The sequence below is a fragment of the Zophobas morio genome, unplaced genomic scaffold, assembly GCF_036711695.1.
Source record: "Zophobas morio isolate AGI-343-1 ecotype UQ-CSIRO unplaced genomic scaffold, CSIRO_AGI_Zmor_V1 ptg000183l, whole genome shotgun sequence".
Lineage (NCBI taxonomy): Eukaryota > Metazoa > Arthropoda > Insecta > Coleoptera > Tenebrionidae > Zophobas > Zophobas morio.
The window spans coordinates 222,505-230,461 of record NW_026972287.1 but is presented as its reverse complement, the minus strand read 5'-3'; the positions used below and the strand labels follow the sequence as shown (position 1 = coordinate 230,461).

Genomic DNA, 7,957 nt, shown 5'->3' with positions numbered 1-7,957 from the left:
GTGCCAACAGCGCGGTAATTCCAGTTCTAATAGCGTACATTAAAGTTGTTGCAGTTAGAAAACTCGTAGTTAGACCTTTTTAGGACCTCGTTTTTACTTTGTCATTTGGTCTTTAAGTACTTCCAACTTCTTCGTACTCTCCTCTCTTGAGAGGGGTAGAAGAAGGGAAAATTTAGAGAAAGGGAGGTTTTTTTCAAACTACTGTACATTTTTTTGCGGGGGAGCAGGCCCAACAGGGCATTTGGTTCAAATTAAAAAAGGGAGGGAGCAAGTAGGAGGAGGGGCGCGCTTCCTTATTACACTTCTCCCATCATATTTAACTTTCGGAGAAACAACTTTATCGTAATAAAATTAAAGTGTGCAAAGGCTTATTTCCCCTTTTTTATGAGCAGGAAATAACCATTTCCTAAATAATATTGCAGTATGGAATAATGGAATAGGATTTTGATCTTATTTTAATTGGTTTCAAAGGTGAAATTTTTAGATTTACTAAAGATTAACTTCAGCATAGATATTCGCCGTGTTTTCGTTAACCAGGAACGAAAGTGAGGGATCGAAGAAGAGAAAATACCGTCTTAGTCTTAACTATAAACTTTGCCGACTAGGAATTAATACCACCAGCACCTTTACGAGAAATTAAAGCCTTTAGGCCTGGGGGAGGGGGGGGTATGGTCGCAAGGCTGAAACTTAGAGAGCTGACGAAAGGACCTAACCAAGAGAGGAGACTGCAACTTAAATTGACTTAACCCGGGGAAACCTTTCCAGGTCCAGTCATGGTAAGGAATGATAGTGGAAGCTCATTCTTGATGCTATGTGTGGTGGTGCGTGGCCTTTCATAGTCGGGAGAGTGGGTTGTCTGGTTAATTTCTTTAACGAGCGAGGCCTTAACCTGCTAAATAGTTACGTGATCTCTTTTCTGGGAAACTCAAGGGATAGAAAATAAAAAGGGGGAGTTATAACACAAAGGGGGGAAATGGGAAGTGGAAGAGAAAAAGTTTTTAAAATCCTTTTCTTCTTCCCAACTATAAGAAGGGGAGAGGAGGTTAGTTTGCAGTGCTAATACGTAAATCCTTTTTTGACAATTTTCTGTGTCCTAGAGATGGGCACCTACTTGGTGGTGGGTAAGTGGTTTGCCTTATTAGGATATCAGGAAAAAATGGTAAAAATAAGTAATAACCCTTAATACACCTCTATCTAGTTACTGTTGCACAGTTTTCTAAATTTTATGAAAAGAAGTATAAAAATTTAGAACCTATTGTTGTGAATCCTGTTAAAAATTATTTGTGCGTTTGTTTGTTTTTTCTTGAAGGCTGAGTGGACTTGGCATCTTTTTTGACTTTTGAATTTAGAAGTTAGACACCATAATTGTGTGCAGTCTTCTTTGCATTGCTTAATTCTTCGCTATTCACTTTAACTGTTAATTTTAGTCACATAGACATCTAAAAAGGCGATGTATGCAAGACATCTCTTGAAAAAAATTTTCGCTTTACTTATAAAGTCAAATAAATATTTCTAAACACTTTAGCTTACTTTTTTTATGAAAAAAAATGATCAGCAAAACAAAAATATTTATAGTAGTATAACGGAGGAAAAAAGCTAATTGGGGGCACATCCACTCCCTTTTAACTTATTATAATATACATAAAACACGGGGCTTAGTCGTTTGAAAAAGTAAAATAAGCAAAGAATTTGTAAGGCCTATGTAGGCTTTATTTCGCCAAATGAACTTAACTTAATGATACATACGTAAATGGCTATTATTGATAATAAATATAGTAACATAAGATGATAATTTTTCTTCAGTAGTGTTAAAATTAAGTCGTAAATCTCATAATAGACGCTTCCTTTTTAGTGTTTTAGGTTAAAGTAGCATCAAGAAAGTTAGTAAAGTTATTCATGTGGCAATACCTCTCTTCACAAGTTTTTCTCCGTAGTTGGTAAGAACATTTGAATAAAATTTACTAGCAGCGTTGTCTGTTGTGTACAAGTGATAAAAGTTAAAGAGTTTAGGGGGCAAGCTAAAAACTCGGGACAGTTTCTATTTATTTTTTTAAAAAGAAGTTCTGCCTATATTCTACCCAAAGTGCAGTGTTGAGAGGAAGGTCCGATTATCAGAAGGTTTGAGTTAGAAACAAGTACCCTTTGTAGACTGTAAATACCAAGTTTTTAATAAAAATACAGAATTTTGTAAAAAAAAACCAGTTGGTAAAAAGATTTCCTCCGTTAAGTACGGTTTTAAAAATTTTTTTAGGGGTATCTTTTTTAATTTCAATAGCGGTTATAGCATTATTAGCTTTGGTGTCCGTCTGCTCCAAAAGTACTCATATAATAGCACTAAAACTGTGTATCGGCATAACCTTTGGCAAGAGAAAAGTAAGGTTTGCAAAGGATAAATGAAGTTTCAGATTTTTTCGATTATAAAAAGGTTCAAATTCAGTAAGTAAACTGAGTATAAATTTTTCCTTTTCAAAAACTTTTATCTAAATATTATAATTATATTGTTTTCATCGGTTACCACTTCCTTTTTGACTATAAAGTAAGAATGTGTAAATATGCTAAATATGTTGATGACCTTGGCTTCATCTAACTGCCTCTTAAGCATAAATATTTCTTTGCTTGCTTTTCTTATAATGCTTTGTTTCTTGTTATGTCGTAAATAAAACAGTAATCTTTTAAGTAAAAGAAAAAACCTGAAGATTCTTCATACATTCATTTAGTTCACTTATTTCTAACTTCAGTTGTTCGTTTTCTAATTTTATACTAGCAAAGTTCATTGCATTTTTTTCATATACTTTTTCTTCAGCTAAAATCCGCGACTCCTTCTTTGTAAGACTTAAGTTTAAAAGTGCTTTTGAAAAAATTTAATCCTTAATACTTTTTCTAATATGGATAGTTCTCTTTTTAAATCATTCACCAATGAGCTTAGAATATTACGCTCTTTAGAAAGATTTCTAAGCTGGTCTCCCTATAAGTACTTGTTAAGTCCCTTAGTAACAATATAAGAGAGTTCTAACTCTACGATAAGACCTGATCGTCGCATATTGCTTCTACTTTTTCGTTTTTTTCATTTAAATAAGATACTTCCCTGTGCAATTGGGCTAACTCCGCCACCTTATAAGTTAAAGTTCAATAAATATAATAAAGACTTTTCTTTTAGTAACTGTAAGGGCTATAGAGCTACCAAGCTTTATAATATAAAAGTTAGATACCCACGAAGAAACCCTGGTAAGTATGAAGGTTACAATATTTGTGTTTCTTAGTGTTATATTAAAATAATATCCAACGAAAAAACTAACATAAATTAAAATTTCACAAAACAAAAAATCGAGTTGCAGGAATTAAGATTAAGTTGTTATGAGATAACTAAGTACCATTTAAAAGTCTTTCTAAACTTTTTAAGAAAAAGTATATAAAAAATATATATATAACATTAATAATTACAAAAGCAATAAAGTAAAAATAAGCTGGCTATGATACTAAAATTTCTACCCACAGCATTCAACGTGGGCACCTTAAGAGAGCAGGAAACCACTTAACTAAAGTATCGAGTTCTCACACGTTGTATACGGACTCTGCTACAGCCTTTATTAAAATTTGTATTTAAAAGTTCTCTCACACGGTCGGCTATAGAGCCTCCCAAATGTAGTCAGGTCGCTGAACTTATTGAAGAATATATATATTATTTTAAATTTCACGCACTTATATATCTTTCCTATAAAGGCCGCCTACTTAAGATAAAATTGCATATGATGCCCATTAAGGGGAATGTGGACCTTCGTAAAGTACCATTTTCACAACTATGATCCTTAAAAACTTAATGTACGAGCGTTACTTATTTAACCTACATGCATCACATCCGACAAAACATTCTATGAAGCTTCCTCATTACTAATTTTTATAAATTGTATTAGTCTAATTATTTAGGCCCCCATCATTACACCCTCCATCGGCTACCCTACTAGCTTTAGTCAACAGGTAAAGAGTAACTTATAGCATCGTAAGTGGACATTTTTTTTTTCCGAACTAAAAAACTAGTTTTGACGAATAAGTGTTAGATTTAGTGAGCCTCTTAAAAACAAAAGTGTAAAAAGAAAGCATCAAAGAACGGTTAGCTTTCACTGAAACTTAAAAGTGTTATATACGTAGTGTTAAAATCTATAAGCATTCTTATAGAGAAGTTTTGATACAGTAATAGTAATTATTATATGAGAGGCTAAGTTTTCTTAACATTCCAAATGTTTACAGTAAACATAATAGCTACATTGGCGATGGAAATAAGGAATTATGTAACTTATGAGAATCACTATTAATGTTGTGTCATTATTATCTGTGAGTCCCTGCTACTAAAAATTTTTTAGGCTGGCGTAGAACTGTCATTAAAACGAACATATTCTGCACCAGCGCTGTGGGTCAAGAGGGGAGAAATAGATGTTAATATTAAAATTACATATTTTTGATTGCTTTCTTCTAGATCATTAATTTTTTCATAAAGGGAGGCCAAGTGCAAGTCATCATCAAAGTTTTTAACATCGTATGGTTCATTACTCCTTTGAATGTCAGAACTACTATAATAGATAGTTCTGGCGTTCTATGTAATAATATTTTAGCTAATGTAGACGATGTTAAAAATAAAAGAGCAGCCCGTAAATTTTTACTTGAAGCCTCTTAAGTTCTTTGCTAGCGGAAAAAGAGGTATCCATAACCCTGGCTGAACCCGTTGCCTCAAGCGTGTGTACCGGTTCAAGCTGCTTCCAAAAAAGATTAAGTTTTGGCTAATTTGTTTTTAAAAAAGTTGCTATACCATTTTATTGGAACAAGGAATTTTTTTTATTTACTTTATTGTATCATCATAATAATAATTCATCTAACTTTAATAGGGAAAGTATCCATTAAAACCTACTCTCTTGAACTTTTCCTTTTGAGTGGTACAGTTAAAAAAGATGCCCTAATAATTAAGCATATTATTAATTTGCTAATATTTTAATTTATTAATTTTTTTGCAAAATTCAAACAAAAAGCTATTTAAATTAACCGAATAATCACCGGCTTCTTGGTAATTTCACTTTTAAGGTTTTATTTATCGCACTATCGAATAGTCTCTACTGAGCGTAACCCTCAGAACCATTTAAAAAGCACGACGATCCTTAAAATTAAGTATATTAACCTTATGATTGATTATTTGAATTTAAAGGTCGATTTAAAAATTGATAACGGGCTTAATGAAGAACAAATAATTTTTTGATCTTTTCTTGAAAGTAGATTGATCGACCTTAAACAAAATCGAAAATTAAAAATTAGCATTTTTCTAATGGGTAGGCTTATTATGACCAATAAAAAATAAATGCGCATGCTTGACTATAGCTCATGCCTGTGCCAAAAGACTAAGAAAAGTTAATGTAAATTAAGTGGATACTTTTTGATTAGCATTGACGTACTAAGGCCGGGCCTACTGAACCCCCCTAAAACTGTATTTCCCTTTTTAAAAGGGAGTGGGGCATAAAAGCTCTTTAATCGGTAGTCTTTTAAAAGCAGTATATGACTGACCCGAACGACTTGAGAACAGAGGGAAAATATTAACTGAAAAACTACCGTCCTTGGTCTAAACCGCCTAACATAAAGCGGTGTTTATATAATTTAGGCATACTTTTCTTCGCACCCTTGTCGGTTGCTTATGCCCACAGACTTTTCGCGAATTTACCAATTGTTATATAATGATATTCTAATGGCATTTTAAACCTGCACATGTAACTGCTCAAGTGCGCAGTTAGTGTTAGGGTCATATCCTGGGCACCTCTAAGGGCTGGGAGCTTCAAAGCCTACTGCATAGTTTTTTTTATGTAAATTGATCGAAACACAACCTTCGCCCCGTAAATTAACCTGTAAGCAAATTATGCTCTTTACACTTAAAAAGAAACTAAGTCAATAATACTCTCAACTAAAGTTTACTTTTATGTTACAAAAGCAAACCAAAAAATTAAAAAAATTGTTAATAACGAAATGATTGCTTCTATTTAAAGCATTATAACTATTTTAAGTATGAGTTGCAAAGAACTTTTTCGCTTATCAATAAAAAAAAACCTTAATATGAATCCTCGGACATAAAATGGCCACGACTTTCGAGAAAGGATATAAATATAAGAATGCGGTTCTAGAAATTTTGGGCGTACCCTATATACTGCCCTCCGTAAACTACAGAAATTTTAGTGAAATGTATTTGAATATTGCTAAAGTATACTTTTATATAATTTTTTTTATAGCGCTACAAAAGGTCAGTAATTACAATGATTTAGATCTTATCGTTATATTTAATAATAACTCTTATCTATTTATTTTATTTTTACGCAGTGGAAGCTTTTATTGTTTCGTCTTCCAGTACTCCGTACAACGTTGCTCTGGATTTGGGTAACGGGTGATTTAAAAACTTCTGTTAGGTGGCCGAAAATTCAATAGGTAGAACCTGGCAATGCTGACTAAGTTGGCCTTGTTTTTAACACGGTTTTTTTTTCATAAACTTTGTACATCTCTCAATGCCTTTACAATAGAAGGTCGTAGGGAATGCGATTCCGCGAAGGATTGGGCTTTGCGGGATAAACAAAATTTACTCGTTTTACTAGTTTGGGTACTGCCTGTAACTGACAGGTATAAAAAATTAACTTCGATTTTAATATTTTGAAGACTCTCTTTATATCATGCGTACCTACAAGAGGGAAAAATTAAAAAGAAAAAAAAAATTTTTAGTTGAAAAATTCTCTCCTACCTAAACGCTTTCCATTGCTCACAAGGTAGCAATAATTCAGAGACCTATGCTAAGAGAAATTTAAAAAATTATTAAAGAAAAGATAAAATGAAAAAAAATACAATAGGTTAATTAATTTTTTTTTAGTACTTAAATTAATGATTGCGGGAGTAGGATTTAAAAAAAACTAATAGGTCTAAGGTTTCGTCATTCATACGACACCTTAATTCCGTACAAAACTCCTGCCATTGATTCGCTCGTTCTGCCTCGACGCTTGGCAGTGGAATTGTAAGGTTTTGGGACATCATCTCTAAATTTTCCCTCGCTGGTTATCTTGATCCCATAATATTTGTTTCCTTCCTTCTTACTGCATCCAAATTATAGGGATCGCATTTTTTTTTTATTTCTGGTTTGGAAGGATTTTTGGCAAAAGCCATATCAAGCTGTTCCTTGCTTACTTGACAAATTCTCCACTTGTGGAATTTCGTCAATATTTTTGCTGGCTTCATCCTCAGCTTTCCGGTGAGGTTTGTCCTCACGGGTTAAACGTCTAACAAAATTTTTTTATTGTTTTCCTTATAATATATTGTAAAGGACAGGTAAAAACAGTAGAGTCAATGATTTTCTTTCGAATACTTCCGGGATTATGAAGAAAACTCAAGACCGGCGTCTGTACAACCCTTCGTTCAGTTTTCTTTTTTTAATCGCTGTAGGTAGTTCATTGCTCATTTTATTCTTTTGTTGATTCAATTTTTTTGCAAAAAATTCAAGGGTGTTTCAGCTGTCAATAAATTCGCGCTGCGCCTGCCGAGAATCTCGACGGCCGCTTTGATAGGCTTAAGCGCCCTATGGTTATTTTGGAGTAATTTTGCCATTCCGATTCACAAAAACTTATTTCCGCAGGCAACCCTAACAATGCTACTGTAACAAAAGTCTTTAGCTCTATAACTCTTTCTGCAATATCGTGTAGACCACTCTATCTAGTCTTACAAGTCAATTTCAAACTTTATTTCTCTTCCAAGCTGATGTTTAACATTATTTTGCATAGAAACCTAAATTTTAATTAACTTTACAACTTAACGGACTTAGTTAATTATTTCTTTATAATCTACTAAAGCTTTTAAAAAACTCCTACGTTTTCAACTTCGGTGAATGCCTCGTCGTCCGATTCAACCGAGGAAGGATTCCTCCTTTTCGCTTTCAGTCCCAGTTTAATACCTT

At 33.2% G+C, this 7,957-nt stretch overlaps 1 long non-coding RNA gene across 1 annotated transcript; it reads left to right on the top strand.

Annotated features, from left to right (window-relative positions):
• Positions 1–7,135: 7,135 nt before the first annotated feature.
• On the top strand, positions 7,136–7,815 carry LOC135145802 (uncharacterized). Its single transcript, XR_010283570.1, has 3 exons — positions 7,136–7,277; positions 7,331–7,445; positions 7,508–7,815. It is a non-coding gene; the product is annotated as an uncharacterized LOC135145802 (long non-coding RNA).
• The last annotated feature ends 142 nt before the right edge of the window (positions 7,816–7,957 follow it).